Source organism: Mirounga leonina, unplaced genomic scaffold, assembly GCF_011800145.1.
Source record: "Mirounga leonina isolate KUSES-001 unplaced genomic scaffold, KU_Mleo_1.0 Mir_128, whole genome shotgun sequence".
Lineage (NCBI taxonomy): Eukaryota > Metazoa > Chordata > Mammalia > Carnivora > Phocidae > Mirounga > Mirounga leonina.
The window spans coordinates 25,700,703-25,727,133 of NW_023270320.1; the positions used below are offsets into that span (position 1 = coordinate 25,700,703).

General features: G+C 45.9%; 1 protein-coding gene across 3 annotated transcripts in view; it reads left to right on the plus strand.

Annotated features, from left to right (window-relative positions):
* Positions 1 to 386: 386 nt before the first annotated feature.
* Positions 387 to 26,431, plus strand: part of ACSL1 (acyl-CoA synthetase long chain family member 1) — a 71,742-nt gene continuing 45,697 nt past the window's right edge. For 2 of the 3 annotated variants that reach the window (XM_035004249.1, XM_035004251.1), the window contains exon 1: positions 387 to 540. The gene's annotated coding sequence lies outside the window, so the exon portion shown is untranslated. Of the gene's footprint in view, positions 541 to 25,118; positions 25,592 to 26,431 lie in introns of those variants that run through there. The other variant, XM_035004250.1, reaches the window with a different exon arrangement.

The following is a 26,431-nucleotide window of genomic DNA, read 5'->3' on the forward strand; positions in this document are numbered from 1 at the left end:
CCCTTGAGGAACGCTGGGTCTCCATTCCGCTGGAATGCGCCCCGCCCCGGTCCGCCAAGAAGTCAGTGAGCAAGGCAGGCAATTGGGAGTGGAAGACGCGAAAGGGCGTCTTCCGGTCTCCGTAGCAACGGGACCCCAAGGCCGGCCGGGCTTCCAGATTGAGGCCCTACAATAGACCCTTTGCCCTTCCACAGATTCGCTATGAAAGCGAGGGCACGCGAAGCGACTCTTGCTGAGCTCGCTCGCCGCCTCCCTGCACCCGCCAGCAGGCAGCCCCGCTCGCGCTTCTCCAGACGGGAGGCGGGCGCGCGTCGGGGGCGGGGCTTGCTGGCGGGGGCGGGGCCTGCGGACGGGGCGGGGCCTGCGGACGGGGCGGGCGTGGCCGGCGCACCGGCAGCAGCTTGGCTCGGCGGCGGCGGAGGCTGGGGCGCAGCCAGGGCGCAGTGGCTACGGCGGCGCCCTTAAATAGCATCCGGAACCGGGGCTGGACAGCAGTGGGCTGCGGTGACAGCCGGCGGCGCAGCGGCCCGGCCAGCCGAGGTGAGTGCTCTTGCCGCGGGGAGCCGCGTCCTTTCCGGCTGTGGCGCCGGTGGTCTCGGCGGAGGCGCGGGGGCTCAGGCTGCCCCGCCGGCCCAAGCCCGGGAGGCGGCGGCCGCAGCGGAGACGCGTGAGCCTCCCCTCGGCTCCCGGGGACGTTCTGCTTCTCCGGCCTCTGCCCTCGGCTCCCCTTCCCGCGGCAGCGGAGGCCTTCGGGCCGCCGGAGCAGCCGCCGCTTCCTGTGCCTGAGCCGGGGATGCCCCGCCGCCGTTTCCCGCGGGCTGCGCGGGCGCGGGGCTGGTGCACGGCGGGGTCCGGGTGACGCGCGCCGCGGGACCGGCCTCCTGTTTGTGTGGCGGCGGGGACCGGCCCGGCCCAGAAGCCGGACCCCCAGCTTCAGATGCGAGGGATGATCCCGCGGGGCTGGGGCCGGTGGTGTCTCGGCCACGCGCGTCCCTCCTGTCCCCGTGGAGGGGTTTTTGAGGCGCTCTCGGACCGCGTCTGGAAGCATCGGAGCCGGACGGTGCTGCTACCTCGGCGTGATGGTGGCCCCTGCGCGGAGCGCTTGCAGGAGGGTCAAATGTAGCATCAAAAGCCGGTTGCCAAATGTAGAAATTCTCGCGGTGTCTCCAGAGGAGTGCCCATAGCCGCGGCACATAGCCGTGTTGGAGTCATTGGTGTACGAAGCCTGGTGTCTTGAAATTAGGAAGCAGAAACGATACCGATCTCCTTGCAGCGTAGACGAAGAGTGGTGGTAAATGACTTGAATGGACACGTGGACTAGAACCTAGAGACAGACACTAATCATAATCATAATCTCAGACCCTTGCCCCAGTCCACCTACTTTCAAGGTTATGGAGCTTAATTAAGACCATTATAAAAGTGCTCTTTGCCTTTTAAAGTTGACACTTTAAAAAAAAAAAAGCATCTTCTTGGTGCAGGAGTATCCAGAGTGCCCCCGACTGTCAGTATCCTTCCTTTTATTTATTTATTTTTTGTCTTTGCTTAGCATGAGAAAAACATGACATCTCACAGTTTCCGACACAAATTTCACCTGTGATTATCTCAGTGTAAACAGTTATTTGCTTAACACAGACAAAACGTCAGTCAAAAATTTCTGGTTGATTCTGCACTTTTAAGTGGAGATGGCAGGTTCGATTGGCAGATGAGTGGGGTCGAGGAGGTCGAACTTTTAAAGGAAAACTTGCTTCCCATCACGGTGGAGCCAGTCTATGGAGACGTTCTTTCTTGTCCTCACTCAACTGGAAGAATCCCTTTCCAGTCTGAAACTTGACTCCTTATTTGTGGAAGGACTGCATTAGGCTAAAGTCTTTAGTGAGCTAAGGTTCTGTGACTGGAAAAAGAAGATCCTTAAAAGAAGCAAACCTCATACCTCCCTTCCTCACTTAAAATAATATAGACATATTATAGACCATATATTATAGATCTGTTTTCTGCATTTACTGTAAACAGAGAAGACTTTTTTTTTTAATCACCCTTCCCTCACAATTATAAGCATTTTGACCTATTTCCTTCCTGTCTCTGTTACGCATATTTTGGCAGTACTTTTATTATTCTTGCAGGCAGCCCGACTAAAAAGAGATCTCTGGGCTTTTTAATTTGGGCCATTTAAGAGATAGCTACTTTGGACAAATGCAGGTAGGGATGGGTTTCTGTTTGCATCACAGAGGTAGAGTTTTCATAGCTATCTCTCTTTTGAATGAAGTTTGAAAGAACTGAAAGTGTCCCCGAATGCCACAGTGTCATGCCTCATGTCCAGGCCTTACTCCATCTTTCGTTTTTGATGTAGCTGTCTTGTGGAAAACAGACGTGTTCAGAGGAGGGGCCGGGGAAAGATCAGATTGTTCTGTCATCATAGTTAGGGATTTCTCTTCTCTCTCTTCCAGTTTCACTTTTCTGGAAAGGGCAAGACTATAAGAGAATACTAGTAATTTCTGTTGATACTCAGTAACCTGAGATGAATATATAATTTTTAAGGTCAGTTGCTGAATTTATTATGCAAGTTTGCCACATAAAGCATATGTCCATTATTCTTTTGCACTTACTCTCTCTTATATCCAAATTCTGTTGAGTTAGGATCCATTAATAATGTTTTATGAACAGTATTGTTTGGATGATGCAATGGGTTAGACTCTTGTGTTAAAAAATACAGAGGAACTTCCTTTAAGGCAGCTCTAAGCTGTTGGTATCCTGTGGCCTAACCTGAAATCTTGGTCTTCAAGCCTTGCTCTCTCACGGGCAGGTCAGTCAGAGGAGACAGACTGAAGGTGCCAGAGTTTTTACTGAAGGTTATCACTCCAGCTTAGGCAGACAAACATCTTAGGGTCACTTTTCTTTGACACTCACTCCTGGAGATTACATCTCAGTGAACAGAGCTGATCTGACGCTGCCAGTGGCTGAATTTAGTTTTAAACATTGTCATACTTAAAGGGGCTCTGAGAGCTTTTTTTTTTTTTTAAGATTTTATTTATTTATTTGAAAGAGAGATAGAGAGCATGAGCGGGGAGAGAGGCAGAGAGAGAAGCAGACTCCCCACTGAGTAGGGAGCCCGAGCTGGGGACCTGGGGCTACATCCCAGGACCCTGGGATCATGACCTGAGCTGAAAGCAGATGCTTAACAACTGAGCCATCCAGGCGCCCCCCTATCTGTGTTTTTATAAACTTTTTTTTTTTTTACTTTAAGCATATAGTTTTAATTGAAGATAAAAATTTTAATAACTTAATTTGAATCACCTAAGTTATATTGTGAACATTTTTCCATGTTGTTACCTGCTCCTCAAAAAATGAGTTTTGAGGATGATTGCATAATGTGGTATATGGGATATGTCCCGATTTATTTACCCTTCTCCTATTGTTGGATATATATCTTTTTTAAGATTTATTTATTTATTGTAGAGAGAGAGGGCGCATGTGTGTGTATGTGGAGGGGGAAGGGCAGAGGGAGAGAATCCTCAAGCAGACTCCCTGCTGAGTGTGGAGCCTAACCTGGGGCTTGATCCCAGGGCCTTGAGATCATGACCTGAGTTGAAATCAAGAGTTGGACGCTCAACTGACTGAGCCGCCCAGGCTCAATCCAATATTGTTGGATATTTAAGAATAACTATTTCAGGACAGTTTGCCAAGCTTCTCATGTATTTAAATGTATCTTTTTTAAAAATTAGGGCATGTTCTGCTCTAAAACTGTTGAAATTGACAATGATTTGAAAATTATTATTATTATTTTTAAGATTTTATTTATTTGACAGAGAGAGACACAGTGAGAGAGGGAACACAAGCAGGGGGAGTGGGAGAGGGAGAAGCAGGCTCCCTGCTGAGCAGGGAGCCCGATGTGGTGCTCAATCCCAGGACCCTGGGATCATGACCTAAGCCGAAGGCAGACGCTTAACGACTGAGCCACCCAGGTGCCCCCTGAAAATTATTTTTGTTGGTGAATGATTTTAATGGACTTTTGGGTTCATGTGTTCTAGTCCGAAGCTGTTGAAATAAGGATTTCATGGTCTGGAGAGAGAAATGGAAAAAATTAGGGCATCAAAAGAGGAAATGTGGGTTGCTGTTTATACCATTTCCTCATTCGGGAAGGCCTTCTGATAAATGTATTATCTGTCCATGTGCACAGTTTTGGCTGCGGAAAAAATGGGTACTTCCCCCCTCAGGTTTGTTATGAGAGAAATATCTGTATATCTAAGGCCCAGATACCTCGAATACCATTTATTCTTTTAATAACTAGAGTAAAGAGAAAGTTGCTGCAGAGACTAGTTTCTCCCTCAAGGCTCAGCTGTCACCTACAAAGCAGGGCAGTTATCAGCTGACTAATCTTGTGGCCACAGCCCGGGCAGGGACAGGCTCAGGGCATGATAGGTGGTGATAACAGCCAACCCCGCAAGGCCCCGTTCTCAGTGGTTCTCGTGTTTAACTCAGTTAATCTTCCCAACAACCCTGCAAGGGAGGTCCTACTATTATCCCTATTTTACAAAAGATATAAAAACAGGTGCAGGGCTTAAGTCGCCCAAACCAGGATTTGAACCTACACAGTCAGGGTTCAGGGTCAGAGCTCCTAATTAATTGGCTCGGCTGCCTCCCTAGAGCTTGAAAGTTTCCTAGTCCAGGAGTATCTGGAAAGTTCCAGGTTACCCAGCTAGTGGCAAGACTGAGGACAGAGAGGATTCTTTTTCCATGTCACTGCTCCTTGATATTTCCCTGTCTCACTTTTACACTCTGTCTTATACCACCAGAGTGCTGAAAATGACAACAATTTTGGTTCAGCTTGGTTTGGTGAGCGGCAGGATCACCTGCTACACAGCTACGACTTTCTAGAGAATTAAGGAGTAAAAGGCTTTGCCTGCCCTGGAAGTGGGTCTCCTAAGACGGGCGAACAGTTGAGGCGCATGGTTAATGCATCAAGTGTGTGGAAGGAAGAGAGTGCATGGCTGGGAACAGGGACCAAGGCTTAGCAGAGATGGTCAAGCGCCACTCACTTAAGGAAGAGATCGGCCTCGCCATGACACACAGATTTGCTTTCTGCTGCATATCTTAGGGTGCTTTTTACCAGAAACAGACTTTCTCAGCATGTTTTAGACAAGAGAACAGAATAGTGAATTTTCAGGGTTTGAAGGCACAATGGTGGTATCGTGTAGTGGGTGCAGGTGCCTTTTTTCTAGTAAAATTTTAGGCAGAACCCCAAGATAGCATACAAAAGCAGGACTGCCACGGTCGAAGGGGGGAGGGGAGGGAACCCCAGCTCACACATAATGCTCGCTTCCTCGGTCACCCCGGTCTGAGGGACTTCCAAATGACCCCAGGCCCCCAGAACACTGAAATAGCCTAACTTGCTCCCTGGGCAGACCTGTTGTGTGGGAGATGGATGACTTAGCCCCGGTTACACAACCTGTGTTCCCCTTTGGCCATGGCACACAGTGGAGTTTGTTCCTGGGCGGGTTCGGGGAATGACCGGATCTCAATGTACTCCTTGATTTGTGCCCTGCAATCTGCTTTTCCTAATTTACTCTCTGTACAGTATTGCACAACACATACCCATTCTTCCTTTTTCTCCTCGGCATCACTGCCAATCCATAGCACGTCACCTCTGGTTTAGCAGAGACCCTTCATTTAAAAAAAAAAAAAAAAAAGAGGGAGGGGTGATTACTTTTCCTAATGCAGAACTCTGATTGAATCCCTCCTCTGCTCAGAAGCCTTTCAGGGCTTCCTCTAGAAAGCCCCAAGTCTTTATTTAGCTTGGCTCTTGGGAACTTCTAGAGTTTGCTTCCAACTTGCTGTTTCCCGTGCCTCTCCCAAACTACCACATCCTGGGACTTCTGGAAAGCAGACTCTGGAAGCACAGGGTTGCATTCAAGATCTCTGCATCCCGAGACCCTTTCCATGAGCTCTCTCTTCTGCCTGACTGGACTTCCTATGTCCTGGAAGGGCCTCATGGACCCTGTTCATTTAGCATGACCTGTCTGCAATTCCTCATTGCACCCTCCTTCCTCGTAGCCCTGCTCCTTAGAAACTCCAGATCACTCACTGGAACCCTAGGCTGATATTCAGTTAGCTGGGGTGCACCAGCAGCCACAAGGATGGATAAAATGCCGAAACACTCCCATATTGGTTAGAAATAAGTGCCACCCCAAGTGCCCCCACCCCTGAATCAGATTTGGAAGAGTTAGTACCTGGTCCATCCAAGGATCTCCTGAGCCTGTTCTGGGCTAGTGGCCTACTTCTTTCCCAGGTTGATGCCTGGCTTTACTGGTTATTCATCGTTTGGAATAGCACCCCTCCCTCCCTCCTTCATCTGCCTTTCATGTGAACATATCTTGCTCCCTCACATAGGCTCTTCAGCTACATTCTAGGCCCTGGGCATTTAAGAGACCTAGTCATTGTCATTTGTGTGTTTTCAGCAGCATTTAACATGGGACCTTACCGTGAGTAAGCACTAAATATCATCTGATGGTTGGTTGAGACCAGGAGACATTCAGATGGTCAGGTGTCCTATAGAAGGGGGTCACTGACAAGAATACACATTTAAATGTTCCAGGTTTGTGTATTATGATCAAGCATCAAAAATCACTAGACCAGAGCCTGAACTTTCATCGGGTTGAACTTAGTGGCTAGGGGTCCATCTGGGGTATCTCTTTCAGGGTATTTCAGAGATTTTCGAGCAGCAGGTGGTTGTAGGCTTTGCAGGATGTGGGAGGCAGGCAGATCAGTGTCAAGTTCCAGATAATCTTACGTAACTGTACTGTAGTCTTCATTTACCTGGTTTTTCTACTTAAAACCATACCTTGTTTCTGTTTTACTAGTGAAATGGTCAGATAGCTATTTGTTCCTTCTGTAGGGACAGTTACCCACATTGTGCCTCAGGCAAGCTTCTGAGGCACCCGGGATTGTGGAGCTGGCAGGGAACTTGCCTGTCAAGCAGTCCAGCCAACCACCTCCCAGAGGACAGAACCGCGATCCAGAGAGGTGTGGCTGGCAGCCCAGTTAGGCTAGACTCCGAAGCCAGAGCCAGCCAGTGTTTTCCTCTCCGGACAGGATTCAGAGATAAGCACAACCAATGCTCACACCTCTCTAGAGTGTAGGCTGACTGAAGACCCTTGGCCCTTGAGGCAGGGGCTGAAGCTAGGGGCTCCCCAGAAGAGGCCTCCTCAGATGAGGCCAGCCTCTTGGTCAGCCGTGGCCCTGAGGTCTTGATTCTCCTTCCTCCAGATTAACTGGCCCAGTCCATTTGGGCTCTCACGCTTGACCAGTGACGTCACTGGCAATGTCCTGTCGTCTCCAGAACACTTCTTGCCCTCATGGGCAACGTTGAGTATCTTTGTCTCCCTCTTAGGTGGGAAGTCTGTGTGTGGGCTTTGGCTGCAACTGTTACGCTGCCCCCTAGCCGTGGCAAGCTTTTCAGGGTGCTCCAGTTAGCCCTTTTATTTATTGCCTCTCAAACTCAGGAACTGACAGAGACTCTAGCCAGGCAGGCGCCCAGAGAATTTAGGTACTGCTCAGTAGTAGTCTCCAAAATGGGGCATACGTGCCCTGCAGTGGGGGTAGACCACCCACCGTGCAGAGTGGACGTATTAGAACTTCTGTAGATATTTATTTTTTAGCATAACTTCATATATGTATATTTTACAATGTTCAGAAAATATTTGCAAATGTCTAGAGTTCATAGATGAGTGCATTTACATATTAAGCACACATTTATTTATTATTTTGGATGCATTTTAAAAAGTTTAGAGAACCAGAAAATAAACTCCTTCTCTACATCAGCGTGGCAAGATACCTATGAATGCCATTAAAAAGAGAGAGAGAGAGAGAGGGAGAACTCAGTTTGTCAGTTAAGGGGGGATCAAAACTGCTTTGCAAAACTGGGTTGTGATTCACGTCAAATTGGCCTCGGACGTCAGAAGAGTCATGTTAAATCCAGAGTATATTTTGACTTTGGACCAGAACTTAACAATGTAGAAGCCTCATCAGGACAAAGATTTTATTTATTTTTTATTTCTTAAATATTTCATTTTGTATTTGAGAGAGAGAAAGAGCATGAGGAGGGGGAGGGGCAGAGGGAGAGGGAGAAAGCAGACTCCCCACTGAGCAGGGAGCCCGATGCGGGGCTCGATCCCAGGACCCTGGGACCATGACCTGAGCTGAAGGCAGATGCTTAACTGACGGAGCCACCCATGCGTTCCTAGGACAAAGATTTTATTTATTTTTTCTGTTTTATTTACTACTGTGTCGCCCGAGGCTGGAGCAATGTTTGATATAGAGTGCATGCACAGTAAATATTTTCAAATTGGACTTATGGACCTTTCCTTGTGTGACAATTAAATACCACGCTGGGTATGGCACTTTGTGTCAATATTTAGGTTGGCTTTCTTTGTTGAAACCTTTAGTCAGTTGGCAGGACGCAGGGAATGTGTCAGTCAGCGTGACTCCCAGCAGATCCTTTCGCAGAGCTGAAGGAGCATCGTGCTGGATGGGCCTCCAAAGTGTCACCTGAATGAGAAGATGTGTGGGATTTGCTTTAAAATCTTTTTTTTTTTTTTTTAATGGGTGTAAAAGGAGACAGTGGTCACAAAACGTTGATCATGATTAAAGCTGAAGCTGGGATTAGGGGCACATAGTGCCTTCTTATGCTATTCTATATACCTTTGAATCCATGTGGACATTTTCATAATAAAATTTAAACAAAACACAAGGGGAAAATAGAGACCCCAAACTCGTGTCACTTGTTGGAAGTAGGTAATAGCTGGATGAGACCATCTCTTTTTCTTCCTCCCCCTTTGAACACAGCGTCATTTTTCAACAGTCCTCTGCAACTTGTTGGATTTCTGTTTGTAGCTTCCTAGGGCCACCCACCTCCTCTTGTTGTTACCTAAACTCTGGGTGTTATTCTAGCTCTTGTCCCGCGGCTGTCACCAAGCCCGCCCTCTTCCCTCCACCTACAATGAGCTTAATCCTTCAACCCTGTCTGTGTCTCACGTGTGGCTTCCTGCACCACCACCGAGGTCTCCCACAGAGCTGACGACATCTAGAGGTCACAATGGGGTCCCACGCTCTTCAGAGGCTCCGTTTGATCTTGAGGAAGCCCACCGCTTACGGATATTTGGTAGGTTCCCTTCATCGCTGCTTTTTAGGGACACAGACAATTAAATGAAACAATTAATTTCCGTGCTGAAATCGGTACACTCAAAAGCGTCCCCATCCGTGAGTGGCTGGCCCTCCTCTGTGTGGGGAGAGGTCTGTCTGTGTTCTGTCTCCCACTTACCCTGCGCGGCTAAGCCGTCCCTCTAGTTTATCAGTCCCCCTGAAGACGCAGTCTATTTTGAGAGGTGTAAGTAACTCTACCCAACCTTGTGTGCCTTCAGCCTTCTTATCCAGGTCACTGCTATTTGATCGTCGCGACCTCTGTGCGCAGCAAGGACTGGGCCTTGTTCTCTGTCTCCCGCACCAGGCCTTGTCCTGGTGGGGACACGGGATACTCTGCGGACGACTCCCCGCTGCAGGGGGACAAGCTGCTGCAGCCAGCTGCGGCTTAGCCTGAGCCCTGGCGGCGTGACCGTGACCCTGGTTTGTGGAACCGTGGTTCCTAACGAGCCAGCCACTCCTGCCCCGCCCCCCCCCCGACCCCAGCCAGCCTGGGCTGGCTCTCAGGCTGTTTCCCCACCCCCACCGTCTCTGCCTGCTTCCAGCAGGCTCTCTAGAAGGCCCTGCCTCCATGCTCAGGCCCATCCATCCTGCCTTCTCCCTCCCGAAGCCCTCCACTGCTTACTTCTTCACCTTCTGTCTGGATAGTTTGGTTAAATCTTTCCTGCAGGTGTGTTTGTTTTCACTGACACCCTAAACTCGTCGAAGGCAGAGGAAGAGCTTGGAGTACCGCGTCCTCATGCGGTTGGCCTTCTGTTGGCAAGGGACGAGGGGGAGTGGTTTCTTCCCCCTGCGATTTTGTTCATTCGCAGTGGGACCTTTCTCAAAGGGACCCTTATGTGGAAGTTGCCACGTAGCTGGTCAGTGGCTGCGCCAGGGTCCCACACAGGGCGGACGGTGAAAGCCTTGGTGTGTATTACCTGGGAGGGGCTTCTACCCATCTGTCACTCTCCTAGAGGAGAGGTTGCCACGCTAGGCCATTTTCTGGAGGCCATTATCTTGAGAAATAAAAAAAAAATAATAATAACACAGCAAGATACATAGAATAATAAAGTCACAAAACAAATACCTATGGGGCACAAGCGTAGAACAGTTTCTAATGTTGCTTGTTTTCTTTCTGCACTGTGCCGTCCTCTGGAGTTTCTGCGTGGAGGTGGGAATCCTGTTATGGAGTCCCCAGAGTCAGGGCTCTGTGGCCACCTTTTGCTTTCTCTAGCACCTTCTTGGAGATGCTCCGTGGTGTTGGTGACAGAAGGGGGTGTACCTTTCCTCTCTTCCCATCCTTCCTTTATCCCCTCTGAGGTCCACACAGGCAGCAGTGAAGCGGGTGCAAGATTCTGCAGCTCATCGGACACAGCTGGTACCTAGAACAATGAACTTTTTGCCTCTGAGACTAGTGTTCTCTTGGACACAATGTCTGAGGGGAACCCGGGACTTAGGTACCTTCTCTGTGTGCAGTTTCTCAAACAAATGGGCCCTCCTTCCCGTCCCAGGGCCCTGAGTGGAGAGGAGTTCCTGCCTCGCTGGGTCCAGCTGTGGCTCTTGTAAAAGGACATTTGTCCTCTTTCCTATTAAGTTCTTTCCCTGTTAGGAGGTGGAGCCTCCTGTCTCAGGGCTTGCTTTGTAGTTCATCACAGGCCAGGAAGGTGGAGAGTACGTTCTGAATTATATTTCCTTCCCTAGCTCTTGTCATAATAGTCTCTCCTTGGGTTGCCCTATCCCCCAGACCATGGTGTCATGTTCTTAAAATGCAGTCCTCCAGGCATAATTAGGGCTCTCCCTGTACCACATGTCAACTGAGTATCATGCCTTGTTGGATCCAGTGGATGATTGGGAAGCCGGACCCACAGAAGGCTCTTCTGTCTCGGTTCCTGCAGAAGGGTTGGGCTGGCCTAGCCAGCGGGTCTTGTGTCCATCAGCTCAAGTGAGGCGACTGACTGAGGCCTGTCCCGCCCAGCCTGCCCCTTCTCAAACTCATACCAGGAAACGTCCCTGGCTCATGGCTTCCGAGGACTCACTTAACAAAATTAAATCCATGTTTGAAGACCAATGGAAAACTCTTGCTTCCCTTAGGATTTTTTTTTCGAATGGAAACTTCTCTTAAGTCCATGCCACCTCACATTGCCTGGATGTCTTCACTGGGGCAAGTGCAAACTGTAATTATCATTCTCCCAAGTGGCTGTACGTGACATGTCTTTATATCAATGTTGAAGGGTGATGGAAGGAGAACTCTTTGGCTTTCTTTCCCTGCTCTCCAGAGAATGCCAGGCAGGTCCTACTTGCAGCATTCCGTACGTCTCAGATGGCCACCCACCTGGTGCCCTGGGCGTGTCCAAGGGCTCTCCTCACTGCAGTCCCGCCATTGCTCCCCAGCAGCTCCTGGGAAGTTTCTCTGGTTTCGAGGCTTCTCTTTTGTGTCATAGGAGACTTGCTTACAGAAGCTGGATGCCAGCCTGGTGTAAGGCTCTGGACTCAAGCCCTTCTTCTGACATTTGCAGTTCTCCTTAAGAAAGGTATTTGTTTGGGGCGCCTGGGTGGCTCAGTCGGTTCAGTGTCTGCCTTCGGCTCAGGTCATGATCTCAGGGTCCTGGGATCGAGTCCCGCATCGGGCTCCAAAGGACCCTGGTCCTTTGGTGACCTTGGGTGACATTATACATAAGTGAAACAGTCTGAGAATTGAAAAACATCATGGGAAGATGGGCAGGAGAGTATTTTTATGTAGCTTTAAATCAGTGGTTTTCCACCTTTAAATCGCCCCTCCACATCACCTTCTAGCACATGGGCTCATGGCAGCCGCCACCGCAGTGTGGGGTATAGAGGGAGAATGCTAAAGTTTAGAAATACTTTGAATTCCTCCTTTCTCTTTGAAGAATCATTGTTCTATTAATACACCCTCCTGGGATGGGTAGCAGAGAATTGGGCAGAATCACAGAGGGTCATTCATAGCTCAGTAACGGTTAATGAAGCACCTGTTCTGGGCAAGGCATCAGGGGCATAGAAAGACAGATGGGAAGAGGCCCTCGCCCTGAAAGAGAGAGACGCATACACCCCCCACAAGTGTAAAGTAGGAGGTGCTGAGGATCGCACCATGGGCTACAAGGAACATACTCCTGGAATTCAGAGGAGGATTGACTGCTTCTGACCTCCTAGGTCATGTAATTACGAGTTAATGAGAGAAAGTGGCTATGTGGGTAAGGCTGGACATCTTAAAACAGGGCCAGGGAAAGGGCTGTAGGTGAAGGAGACAGCAAGGGAGGGGGATGCAGAGTGGGCATGGAGGCCTAGTGAGGACTTTCTGGTGGGTTCCAGGGAAGGGCAGGAGCGCAGTGGAGGAACTGCGAGGTGCCAGGAGGGGAGCTCACCCAGAGACACAGGAGAGGACCTCATTCCGCAGTTCATTCTCCCGGTCTCAAAAACCCAGCCCTCCGATTTCTTCTCTCTTTCCCCTTTATATCCATTTAGTTACCAAAATCTGTGTGTTTTTTTTTAAGTTGTTAAAAACTTCTTAGTATAAAATAGGCATAACATAAAATTTACCCTTTTAACCATTTTTAAGCATATAATTCAGTGGCATTAAGTTCTCAATATTGTGTAACCATTAGCGCTATGGAGTTCCAGAATTTTTCATCATCCCAAACACAACCTCTGTACCCGTGAAGCAATAACTCTCCCTTTCCCTCCCACCCTCCACTCATGTAGCCTCTATTTCTGTCTCTACGAATTTGCCTCATTTGAAGTCCCTAGAACATATATCATATTTTCGAGGTTCATCCATGTTATGGCGCGTATCAGAATTTTCTTCTCTTTTTTTAAATTTAATTTTATTATGTTACGTTAATCACCATATATTACATCATTAGTTTTTGATGTAGTGTTCCATGATTCATTGTTTGCGTGTAACACCCAGTGCTCCATTCAGTACGTGCCCTCTTTAATACCCATCACCAGGCTAACTCATCCCCCTACCCCCCTCCCCTCTAGAACCCTCAGTTTGTCTCTCAGAGTCCATAGTCTCTCATGGTTCATCTCCCCCTCCGATGTACCCCCTTCATTTTTCCCTTCCTACTATCTTCTTTTTTTTTTTTTAACATATAATATATTATTTGTTTCAGAGGTACAGGTCTGTGATTCATCAGTCTTACACAATTCACAGCGCTCACCATAGCACATACCTTCCCCAATGTCTATCACCTAGCCACCCCATCCCTCCCACCCCCTACCACTCCAGCAACCCTCAGTTTGTTTCCTGAGATTAAGAATTCCTCATATCAGTGAGATCATATGATACATGTCATTCTCTGATTGACTTATTTCACTCAGCATAATACCCTCCAGTTCCATCCGCGTCATTGCAAATGGCAAGATTTCATTGTTTTTTGTTTTTTGTTTTTTTTTTTGATGGCTGCATAATATTCCATCGTATATATATACCACATCTTTTTTATCCATTCCTCTGTTGATGGACATCTTGGCTCTTTCCATAGTTTGGCTATTGTGAACATTGCTACTATAAACATTGGGGTGCATGTACCCCTTCGGATCACTACAGTTGTATCTTTGGGGTAAATACCCAGTAGTGCAATTGCTGGGTCGTACAGTAGCTCTATTTTCAACTTTTTGAAGAACCTCCATACTGTTTTCCAGAGTGGCTGCACCAGCTTGCATTCCCACCAACAGTGTAGGAGGGCTCCCCTTTCTCCACATCCCCGCCAGCATCTGTCATTTCCTGACTTGTTAATTTTAGCCATTCTGACTGGTGTGAGGTGATATCTCATTGAGGTTTTGATTTGGATTTCCCTGATGCTGGGCGATGTTGAGCACTTTTTCATGTGTCTGTTGGCCATTTGGATGTCTTCTTTGGAAAAATGTCTGTTCATGTCTTCTCCCATTTCTTGATTGGATCATTTGTTCTTTGGGTGTTGAGCTTGATAAGTTCTTTATAGATTTTGGATACTAGCCATTTATCTGATATGTCATTTGCAAATATCTTCTCCCATTCTATCGGTTGTCTTTTGGTTTTGTTGACTATTTCCTTTGCTGTGCAAAAGCTTTTTATCTTGATGAAGTCCCAGTAGTTCATTTTTGCCCTTGCTTCCCTTGCCTTGTTTCTAGAAAGAAGTTGCTGTGGCTGAGGTCAAAGAGGTTGCTGCCTGTGTTCTCTTCTAGGATTGTGGTGGACTCCTGTATCACATTTAGCTCTTTCATCCATTTTGAGTCTATTTTTGTGTGTGGTGTAAGGAAATGGTCCAGTTTCATTCTTCTGCATGTGGCTGTCCAATTTTCCCAACACCATTTGTTGAAGAGACTGTCTTTTTTCCATTGGACATTCTTTCCTGCTTTGTCGAAGATGAGTTGACCATAGAGTTGAGGGTCTATTTCTGGGCTCTCTGTTCTGTTCCATTGATCTATGTGTCTGTTTTTGTGCCAATACCATACTGTCTTGATGATGACAGCTTTGTAATAGAGCTTGAAGTCTGGAATTGTCATGCCCCCAGTTTTGCTTTTCTTTTTCAACATTCCTCTGGCTATTCGGGGTCTTTTCTGGTTCCATACATATTTTAGAATTATTTGTTCCATTTTTTTGAAAAAAGTGGATGGTGTTTTGATAGGGATTGCATTGAATGTGTAGATTGCTCTAGGTAGCATTGACATCTTCACAATATTTGTTCTTCCAATCCATGAGCATGGAACATTTTTCCATTTCTTTGTGTCTTCCTCAATTTCTTTCATGAGTTTTTTATAGTATTCTGAGTACAGATTCTTTACCTCTTTGGTTAGATTTATTCCTAGGTATCTTATGGCTTTGGGTGCAATTGTAAATGGGATCGACTCCTTAATTTCTCTTTCTTCTGTCTTGTTGGTGTATAGAAATGCAACTGATTTCTGTGCATTGATTTTATATCCTGCCACTTTACTAGATTCCTGTATGAGTTCTAGCAGTTTTGGGGTGGAGTCTTTTAGGTTTTCCACAAAAGTATCATATCATCTGCAAACAGTGAGAGTTTGAATTCTTCTTTGCTGATTTGGATGCCTTTTATTTCTTTTTGTTGTCTGATTGCTGTGGCTAGGACTTCTAATACTATGTTGAATAGCAGTGGTGGTAGTGGACATCCCTGCCGTGTTCCTGACGTTAGGGGGAAAGCTCTCAGTTTTTCCCCATTGAAAATGATATTTGCTGTGGGTTTTTCATAGGTGGCTTCTATGATATTGAAGTATGTACTCTCTATCCCTACACTCAGAAGAGTTTTAATCAAGAAAGGATGCTGTACTTTGTCAAATGCTTTTTCTGCATCTATTGAGAGGATGATATGGTTCTTGTTCTTTCTTTTATTAATGTATTGTATCACATTGATTGATTTGCGGATGTTGAACCAACCTTGCAGCCCAGGAATAAATTCCACTTGGTAGTGGTGAATAATCCTTTTAATGTACTGTTGGATCCTACTGGCAAGTATTTTGGTGAGAATTTTTGCATCCATGTTCATCAGGGATATTGGTCTGTAATTCTCCTTTTAGATGGGGTCTTTGTCTGATTTTGGGATCAAGGTAATGCTGGCCTCATAAAATGAGTTTGGAAGTTTTCCTTCCATTTCTGTTTTTTGGAACAGTTTCAGAAGAATAGGTATTAATTCTTCTTGAAATGTTTGGTAGAATTCCCCTGGGAAGCCATCTGGCCCTCGGCTCTTGTTTGTTGGAAGATTTTTGATGACTGCTTCAATTTCCTTAATGGTTATGGGTCTGTTCAGGTTTTCTATTTCTTCCTGGTTCAGTTTTGGTAGTTGATACATCTCTCGGAATGCATCCATTTCTTCCAGATTATCTAATTTGCTGGCATATAGTTGCTCATAATATGTTCTTATAATTGTTTATATTTCTTTGGTGTTGGTTGTGATCTCTCCTCTTTCATTCATGATTTTATTTATTTGGGCCATTTCTCTTTTCTTTTTGATAAGTCTGCCCAGGGGTTTATCAATCTTGTTAATTCTTTCAAAGAACCAGCTCCTAGTTTTGTTGATCTGTTCTACTGTTCTTTTTTTGGTTTCTATTTCATTGATTTCTGCTCTGATCTTTATTATTTCTCTTCTCCTCCTGGGTTTAGGCTTTATTTGCTGTTCTTTCTCCAGCTCCTTTAGGTGTAGGGTTAGGTTGTATATTTGAAACCTTTCTTGTTTCTTGAGAAAGGCTTGTATTGCTATATACTTTCCTCTTAGGACCGCCTTTGCTGCATCCCAAAGATTTTGAATAGTTGTGTTTTCATTTTCATTTGTTTCCATGAATTTTTTAAATTCTTCTTTAATTTTCCGGTTGACCCATTCTTTAGTAGGATGCTCTTTAGCCTCCATGTATTTGAGTTCTTTCTGACTTTCCTCTTGTGATTGAGTTCTAGTTTCAAAGCATTGTGGTCTGAAAATAGGCAGGGAATGATCCCAATCTTTTGGTACTGGTTGAGACCTGATTTGTGACCTAGGATGTGATCTATTCTGGAGAATGTTCCATGGGCACTAGAGAAGAATGTGTATTCTATTGCTTTGGGATGGAATGTTCTGAATATATCTGTGAAGTCTGTTTGGTCCAGTGTGTCATTTAAAGTCTTTATTTCCTTGTTGATCTTTTGCTTAGATGATCTGTCCATTTCAGTGAGGGGGGTGTTAAAGTCCCCTACTATTATTGTATTGTTGTCAATGTGTTTCTTTGATTTTGTTATTAATTGGCTTATATAAGGGGCTGCTTTGTTAGATCTTGCTGGATAGACCCTTTAAGTATGATATAGTGTCCTTCCTCATCTCTTATTATAGTCTTTGGTTTAAAATCTAATTTGTCTGATATAAGGATTGCCACCCCAGCTTTCTTTTGATGTCCATTAGCATGGGAAATGGTTTTCCACCCCCATGCTTTCAATCTGGAGGTGTCTTTGGGTCTAAAATGAGTCTCTTGCAGACAGCATATCGATGGGTCTTGTTTTTTTTTATCCAGTCTGATACCCTGTGTCTTTTGATTGGGGCATTTAGCCCATTTACATTCAGGGTAACTATCGAAAGATATGAATTCCGTGCCATTTTATTGCCTGTAAGGTAACTGTTACTGTATATTGTCTGTGTTCCTTTCTGGTCTATATTATTTTTAGGCTCTCTCTTTGCTTAGAGGACTCCTTTCAATATTTCTTGTAGGCCTGGTTTCATGTTTGCAAATTCTTTTAGTTTTTGTTTGTCCTGGAAGCTTTTTATCTGTCCTTCTATTTTCAATAACAGCCTGGCTAGAGATAGTATTCTTGGCTGCATATTTTTCTCATTTAGTGCTCTGAATATATCATGCCAGTCCTTTCTGGCCTGCCAGGTCTCTGTGGAGACATCTGTTGCCAATCTAATGTTTCTACCATTGTAGGTTACAGACCTCTTCTCCCGAGCTGCTTTCAGGATTTTCTCTTTGCCTCTGAGACTCGTAAGTTTTACTATTAGATGTTGGGATGTGACGTATTTTTATTGATTTTGAGAGGGGTTCTCTGTGCCTCCTGGATTTTGATGCCTGTTTCCTTCCCCAAATTAGGGAAGTTCTCTGCTATAATTTGCTCCAATATACCTTCTGCCCCTCTCTCTCTTTCTTCTTCTTCTGGGATCCCAATTATTCTAATATTGTTTCGTCTTGTGGGATCACTTATCTCTCAAATTCTGCCCTTGTGATCCAGTAGTTGTTTATCTTTTTCTTAGTGTCTTTATTCTCCATCATTTGGTCTTCTATATCACTAATTCTCTCTTCTGCCTCATTTATCCTAGCAGTTAGAGCCTCCATTTTTTATTGCACCTCATTAATAGCCTTTTTGATTTCGACTTGGTTAGATTTTAGTTCTTTTATTTCTCCAGAAAGGGTTTCTCTAGTATCTTCCATGCTTTTTTCAAGCCCAGCTAGTATCTTTATAATTGTCATTCTGAACTCTAGTTCTGACATCTTACTAATGTCCGTATTGATTAGGTCCCTGGCAGTCAGTACTGCCTCTTGTTCTTTTTTTTGAGGTGAGTTTTTCTATCTTGTCATTTTGTCCAGAGGAGAATAAATGAATGAGAGAACAAAATACTAATAGGGTAACAACGACCCCAGAAAAATATACACTAAACAAATCAGAAGAGACCTGAAACCAGGGGAAGAGAAAGGGAAAGAAAGAAAAAAAGGAAAAGAAAAAAAAAAGAATATGATCAAATATGATCAGGCTGGTGAATAGATCAGTGCCACACACTAGATTTTGGACATATTTTGGTCTGCTAGAAGAAACTGCCTCCCAAAATTTGGGAAAGAAAAGCTTATATATGTACAAAAATAAGGGTAAATACGATGAAGGGATGGAATATGACTGTAAAGATGAAAATTATAAGATTTTATAAAAGGAATTGATAAGATAAGTTTGTTGAAAAAAAAAGAAGAGAAATTTAAAAGAAAAAGGGAGAGAATGTGATCAGGCAGGAGAAGACTAGAACAAAGTCATACACTAGAGATTTAGGGTATATTTTGGTCTGTTAGAAGAAACTGTATCCCAAAATTTTAAAGAGAGAACAACTTAGATATGTACCAAAAATAAGGTTAACTACAATGAAGGGATAGAATATGACTCTAAAAATGAAAAATAAAAAAGATTTTTAAAAACGGGATTGATAAGATGTTGGTTGAAAAAGGGAAAAAGAAAAATTAAAAAAAAAAAGAAAAAAAAGAAAATTAAAAAAATTAACTTTGAAAGAGTAAAGAATCATGAGGAAAAAGCCATGAATTCTATGTGCAGTATTCCCCTTGCACTGGAGTTCTGCCATTCTCATTGATCCATAAACTTGGTCTCGGCTGGCTGTTCTTGCTGATCTTCTGGGGGAGTGGCCTGTTGTCGTGGTTCCCAAATGTCTTTGCCAGAGGCGGAATTGCCCCACCCTTGCCGGTCGGGCTAAGTTATCTGCTCGGGTTTGCTCTCGGGAGCTTTTGTTCCCTGCAAGCTTTCCGTACAGCTTTGGAGGATGAGAGTGAAAATGGCGGCCTCCCAATCTCCGCCCCAGAGGAGCCGAAAACTTGGGGCCCCACTCCCCAGTGCACCCCCAGAGAAAAGCAATCACTCCCATCTCCCCAGTCTCAGGCCGCACTCCCTGCTCACCCGGCCTGTGACTGAGGGTTTCTATCTCTTGCACACAACCCCATGTGGAGTCTCCAAACCCAGCAGATCCCTGCGGTGCCCGGGGGAGGAAGGGAAGTCTCCCTGGATCTGCCACTTGTTGGGTCCCTGCTGGAGGAGCAGTGGCCTGACTGTGCCTCGGATCACGGTTTATGGCAACCCCGAGCTGAGAGCCCACTCCTCTGCTCTGTCTCTGCAGCCGGCTTCCCCGCTCCAATACCTGGGAGCTCTGCCACACTCAGGCACCCCTGGTCTTTCTGTGACCCCGAAGGTCCTGAGACCACACTGTCCCACGAGGATCCCCCCCCCCCCACTTAGCCACTGGAGCGATGTCCCTCAGCGGAGCAGACTTCTAAAAGTTCCAATTTTGTGCTGCACTGCTCTATCGCTTGCCAGAAGCAGCCGATGGAGGCCCCCTCCCCCGCCGTCTATCCTCCCCAATATTGCCTCGGATTCACTTCTCCGCATGTCCTACCTTCCAGAAAGTGGTCGCTTTTTTGTTCAGAGAGTTGTTGCTATTCTTTTCTTCGATCTCCTGTTGAGTTCATAGGTGTTCAGAATGGTTTGATCCCTATCCAGCTGAATTCCTGGGACCAGACAAAAACCAGGTCTCCTACTCCTCTGCCATCTTGCTTAGTTCTCACCAGAATTTTCTTCTCTTTTTAAAGGCTGAATAATGCCCCGTTGTCTGCAGGTACCACTTCTTGGGTGTCCCTCCATCTGTTGATGAGCATTGGGATTCAGATCCCGGCTTTTCAAAGCCCTGTGTGTCATGGCTCTTTGTCATTCCGAGCGTCGCCTCCCACCTTTGTCTAGATATGAATCACCGCGTGCCTTGGTGGCAACACATGCTTTTCAATGTCCACAGGCTTTGCCTTCAGACCTGGCCTCTAGTCCCGTTCTCGTGTGGAGCTGGGGCAGGACGTTGAACTTTTCCCGGGCACAGTCTCCTGTCTTTGAATTGAAGCTCATAACATCTCCCTACAGTGAGGACTGTTGTGAGGATTACATTTAGTCATGTTTGTGATTGCTTAGCACAATGGCTCCTAAAGAAATCATAATTTCAGACTGATTTCTCTGAATGTCTTCCTTCCCTTCTCCTGAACCCAATTTAATCCTGTCACTCCTTCCAGATTAATTTGCCAAAAATCCTAGAGCTGAGCTGGGGAGTTGCTTCTTGCCATCCTGTTTGGCCCCTGTGCCCTATAGCAGAGCTAATGTTCTGAGACCACACTCATCCCTTGAGGACCAGCCTCCCTTGTGTCTTCTGCATGCGGGTCCTCCTTGAGGGTGTGGACCTCTTTTCTCGTTTCTTTTGCACTGACTGATGCCTTGTTTTTCACTATGTTGTATATGTATATTTGTGTTACATCTTTTACTTCCAAGCCTCTTGAATGGGGTCCACACATGAAGAGTAAATAATGTACATGCCCCGAGAGAGGGTGAGGGTTTCCCCCAAACTCTGTCAGTCATCATATGTCACCCAGGCTCTCATTTTGTGAGGGGTCCTGTCGGTCACCTCAGTTTGAACACCCATCAGGTAGAGAAGGCCCCTTTCCCGAAACCACCTCTGCCAGTCCTAGTCTTGGGTTCTCATAAAACCCACCTAACTGATTTCAGGCTTTTCTAAGGCAAAGAAATTTAACAGTAGCTGGGTTGTTATTTCTGGAGGCTTGACCTTACAAAGGCAAATGGTGGATATTACTGTCAAAAGCTTTTAAAAAGTCAGTTTAAAAAGCAATCAAGTATGAGGTTGAGTTATATGAATATGGACCCATCAGACACATTTTTTAAACTGTCCTAACATTATACAAATACGTTCCTGTGACATGGGAGAATTTGTTCAGTGATGGCCACACACATGACTGCACAAAATCCTGTTTGAAGAAGCATTTTCGAAGAATTTTAATAAAATATCAGTGAAATGTAAATAGGGAAAAAGCACACACTTCTCAAGTAACTTATTTTGTCATGTGACTTAAGTATATATGTAGCTTACTGAATACAGAAACTGTCGTAAGTAGGCATTGGACCATTTCATCATCCCTAAATGTTCCTATCTGTTTACCCACATTATATTTGGAATCTCACCACTTGGGGACATATATGGTAGTTGTGGCTTGGTGGCCAATATGAACAGGTGAGGTATCGCGCTAATCTTGCTGGTTACAAATTGGTCGAGCTTGATGCTTTAAAAGCTTTATGTACTACTCTTTCTGACTTTGGGGAGATGGGCAGGGTGGGAGTGGGTTAGTAGAGAATTTTCAACTTGACTTGAATATTTCCATAAATCAGGTTTCTAAAAGCAGAGCATCTCTGCTTCATTTCTCCTTTGCAAATCTTCTTGGAAGTTGAATTGGTGACCCAGAGAATCACTTTCATGGAAATCAAACGCGCTTAAGGTTTACTATTACTTGGGGCGCCTGGGTGGCTCAGTGGGTTAAGCATCTGCCTTTGGCTCAGGTCCTTATCCCAGCGTCCTGGATCAAGCCCCACATTGGGCTTCCTCCTCAGTGAGGAGTCTGCTTCTCCCTCCGCCCCTCACCCTGCTTGTGCTCACTCTTTCTCTCTAATAGATAAATAAAATCTTTAAAAAAAAAAAAAAGTTTTACTATCCTTAGTTGGAAAGAAACACTCAAGGCAGTGGAAGGAAGTAATTAATTCCTTGGGGGATGACTTGCGCACTGTTGTGTGGGATCCCGGAGTTCCCCGGGTGGTCTTCTTCTTTCTCATGCTCAAAATGGGAGGATGGTCCCAGGGCAGTGACCGTGGTCTGGAGGTCCTGTATAGAATGAGGTTTGGACAGCGACTTCTGTTTTTCCTCTCTAACTGGTGGACTCTGGCATCCCTGTGGAGCTCCCGTACATCCCTCTTCAGGGGGAGCCCGGCTGCTCTTTTGGTTCAGGAAGGGATGGCTTAAGCAAATCTAGCGTTAGGTGATTTGCCAGCCAGGGTTAAGGAGCACGAGGCCAGCGGTTCTGGAGTGGCACACTGAAAGAACAGTGCACGGTCTGGCCGCCTGCTCCCTTGTTCCTCCCCGAGACCGAGCTCTGCCCAGCCGGCGCCGGGACAAAGGGGCAGTTTCAGCCTTCTGTAAATAGCCTATTGTACAAGCGGAGGAGGTGGAGCAAGGAGGGAGGCAGCATCTTGCCAGCTTAGCTTGCTGCTTTTAAGGAGAGATGTCAGGATTTCTTCATCTGCGGCTGCCGGGGCAAGGGTGCTATTTATGTGGGTTTGCTTGGAGGCTGCATTCCTAGTGAAGTATTCCATCAGACCACTGTTATTCAGCTGAATGAAAGCGTGAGGAACTTTAGAAGGGGAGACACGTCCAGATCACCCATTTTTTTTTTTTTTTTTTTTTTGGTTTGTAAATGACAGGAAGAAAATAAAATGCTGATGTAAGTATAAATCTATGGAATCACAGGACCTGTGTGTGTGTGTGTGCGCGCATATCCCTGTGTCCTTAGAGAGTGATGCCCTTGTGAGTCACCTTTGCCCCACAGCACTTTTTCCTGGTGTAAACAAAATGGTAAGAGGTGAACCTTTGTTTGTGTCTGGGTGGCCTTGGACCCATATGTTCAGACTCCAGGACGATGGGGCAAACGCGAGCAGTTATGTAAGACATGGAGCGTTAGCATGGAGTTCAGATGCTAAGCTCTCATCATGCCATGAAATGTGAGTGCCGGAAGGACCTTTAGAGAGCACCTGCCCTCACCATTCCTGGGCCGGGGTGGGCTGCGGGGGCCTCCCAGCCCCCCATGCAAAGGAGTACCCACGTGTTCCAGGTGCAGAGGATCAGCGGCTCTGCAGAGGTTAGGAATTGTTTGCCTAGAGGAAAAAGCATGACTTGAGTGTTAGGTCGGTATCCCCGTCATGGGACATACCTCGGGAAAGCCTCTTAAATCTCCAGCCTCAGCTACCTTAGGATCATTTTGTCCTGCAAGACAGTGCAATACAGGATGTGAAAGCCTTCCCGAAACACTAAATCAGCGTTTGTTGGGCTGCTAGCTACGCTTCCCAAAGTGTGGGTCGATAAGTACCAGGATTTCTATTTTCTGAGAGTCATGCGATCCAGTTTCTATTACTTGGCCCCGTATAGCTATTTCTGCCCAGGCATCCTTCCCTCTGGTTCTTTGCCCCGGACATGCACCATGCTTCCCTGACCACTGTTATGTCTTCTGTCATTCTGTGGTTTTAGACTCCAGGACCCGAGTGAGCAAACCCACTTTTCGTAGGTGTGGGGAGGAAGGAGATGCAGGAGTAGCTGCCGGGGAAGGAGAAGCTAGATGCCCACAGGCTTGTGCGTTCTTGACCAAGAAATACTGACAGCTTAAGCCTTTAAGCCGATTGAATCATATTCTTAGCCAACAGTAGCATTGTTATTTGCCTGGCCTGCAAACATCCAGAGAGGATGTGTGGAAATTTGCTTTTGAAAGAATCTTAAAAATATTCCAACGGGAACACCATTGGAATAAGAATAAAGTCAGTCTGGCTTTTAATCATGTGTTGGCACGTACGAGTCTTGATTCTTCTTCTTTGAGACCTGTTGGGGGACTGTCTTAAAGCGTGGTGTTTATATTCACCTGCAGCCTTGAAAGGCTATTTATTGTGGCCAGTTTTCTTTGAATGTGGGTCTGCCTCCATTTCTAAATACCCCAAGTACTTTTTCCTTAATAGCAGTTCCATAGAAGGGAGAAGGTTTATAATGCTTTCCATTCACGTTGACGAATTGTTCTTCACGTGGATCTAAAAGAAGGATTTTCTTTAGTTCTTTATTGGATGGACTATAGTTTTCTGATGCACAGCATTAACCGGTGGGTTCAGTGAAGCTGGTTTGCAGCCTGTCACCTGGCTGCCCACTGAGAGGCATGAATTAAACTGCTATACCTTGTCATTACCCACTAAAGATAAGAATGTAGCTGGATTTAAACCCTTAGCATTACAGACTCATGTCAGATTAAATATTCTTGCATAGGTGCTACTAAATCAGTCATTTTCTGAAGTTTTTGTTTTTTTCCAGGTTTTCTTTCTTAGTTTTTTAGTCTCTTAGTTTATTTCTTATCTCTAGAAATAGACTTTTTCTTTTCTTTCTTTCTTAGTCTAATGCTGTCTACAGCTTGGCTACTGCTGATGCTTAAAATAGAAAAAAAAAAAATCACCAGCTTCTGAGTGCATTTGCTCATGGGGGAATTATTTCGTATTCTCACGCAGAGATGGGATTCTGTTGAGCAGCCCCTGCAAATTCACGCTATCTAGGTTTTATGGAAATCACCTCAGGGACCTGTGGGAGAGAAGAGACAAGGGCAGGGGTGTGTGTGTGTGTGTGTGTGTGTGTGTGTGTGTGTGTGTGAGGGGTGGGAAAGTCCTCTTCAGATTTGGGGTGCCGTGGGTATGAGGACGGCTGGAAGGTGGGATGATTGGAGGGGAAGGCAGGTTTGCACATTGTACACGTCAGCTTGCTTCGCGTTCTTAGGGTGGCAATGCTGTTTATGAAACCTGCCCACTCGGTGCCAAAAGGGGCCGGACTCGATTTGTCTGCTTATCCTCATGGTCTCAGTGTACGCACGTGCCTTCCTGCCAGAGGCCTTGCCTCATCCCGGCTCCCACTGGTGGTAACGCTTCTTGCTTTATTTCGTGGCTTCCCCACCAGCCAGTTTGCCCATGGAGACCCTACACTGGGTCATCAGCACCACCCTCCCGGCTGCTGGGCACAGGGCCTGGCACACGCCGGGTGCTCCGCCCTGGGCACCGACTAGAGTAGCTCAGTTCCTATGCATTCATCTAGAATGAATCTGCTGGGAGTATACTACGGACAATCTGTTTCTTCCTTGGTCTGACATAACCACCCAACATCTGATCATGTATTTCGCTGGTGTTTTTAAAAAAACTCTGTCCATTGTCTCTTCTTATTGGGAAGCCAAGCAGAAAGAAAACAGTGTCTGTTTTCAGATCTGGCACTGGCAGATGCCTGTCCCTGCCCATGGGTGGAGCAGTGGGGTGACTCTGCTCCCAGCTGCTCATTGGCCCATCCTCCACCCTGTCTCCTCCTGGGAAGTCAAGTATGAATTTTGTCTGCTAGTTACCTTTAGCCCAGTGCAGGAGTCGGCATGTGACTAATGCCCTGAGAGACCTTGGCAGGTCCGGTAAGCGGCAGCTGAGCTCCTCCAGCCCCCCTCCCACCCCCACCGTCACCACCTCTTCTGCTCTGCATGGCTGCATGGCGTGTCACCTAGCCGTCAGCTCTGGGTGGCACAGATGGTGAGTGGTTTTGTAAGTCCTGGAGCTCTGTCTCCACGATTATGACCTGAAGAAGTCTTGCTTATCTGTTCCTTCTCGACTGTTACGTAAAACCTGGAAATTTCTTCTGTGTGTGTGTGTGTGCGTGCGCCTACACAGAGCTGTTGTAGCCCAAGACTGTCTGAGCTGAGCAAATATACTACAGGATTGGTGGCCAGTGAAAGCTGAATCCTCTGCTACTCGATTAAAAAAAAAATGAACGATAGTATAGATTGAAATGTAAAGATGTCTGTATTTGAAAAAAAAAATTATCTTCAGCCTTGTGACCTAGCTATTTAAAAGAACATATAATAAGTAGCTCACAAATACCTTCTGAATGATAGCTAAAATGTTAGCACTTGGCAGGTTGGCAGGCAGTTTTTGAGAAAAGCCTTCAGAGCATTCACTATGATGCCCTTCCCTTTACTGTCAAAGGCGCTTTAAAGCACTTCTTCATCAATAGTTTTCTCGTTAGAATTACTCTTATTTATTATCTGTGCTGCACACTTTTTATATTGATGTATATATAAGTTGTCTGTAACATCCAGCGTGAGGCTTTTCATCTAGTTTTCTTCTGTGTGTTTTTGGCTTCTTAATTTTGTTTGTAAACTCTTTGTGGGCAAGCGTTGTTTTTAATTAACTCTATCCCTTCCTGTTCTGCACACAGGACTAATCCCAGAATCTTGGTAGGTGAAATAATGGTAGTACCTAGAATGTATTGAGCAGTTTCTGGTGCCCCATGCCATTCTAAGCTGTCGGTGTAAATCATTTAGTCATTATAAAAGCCCCACGAGATTGCTACTATTTTCAGCCTCCATTTAT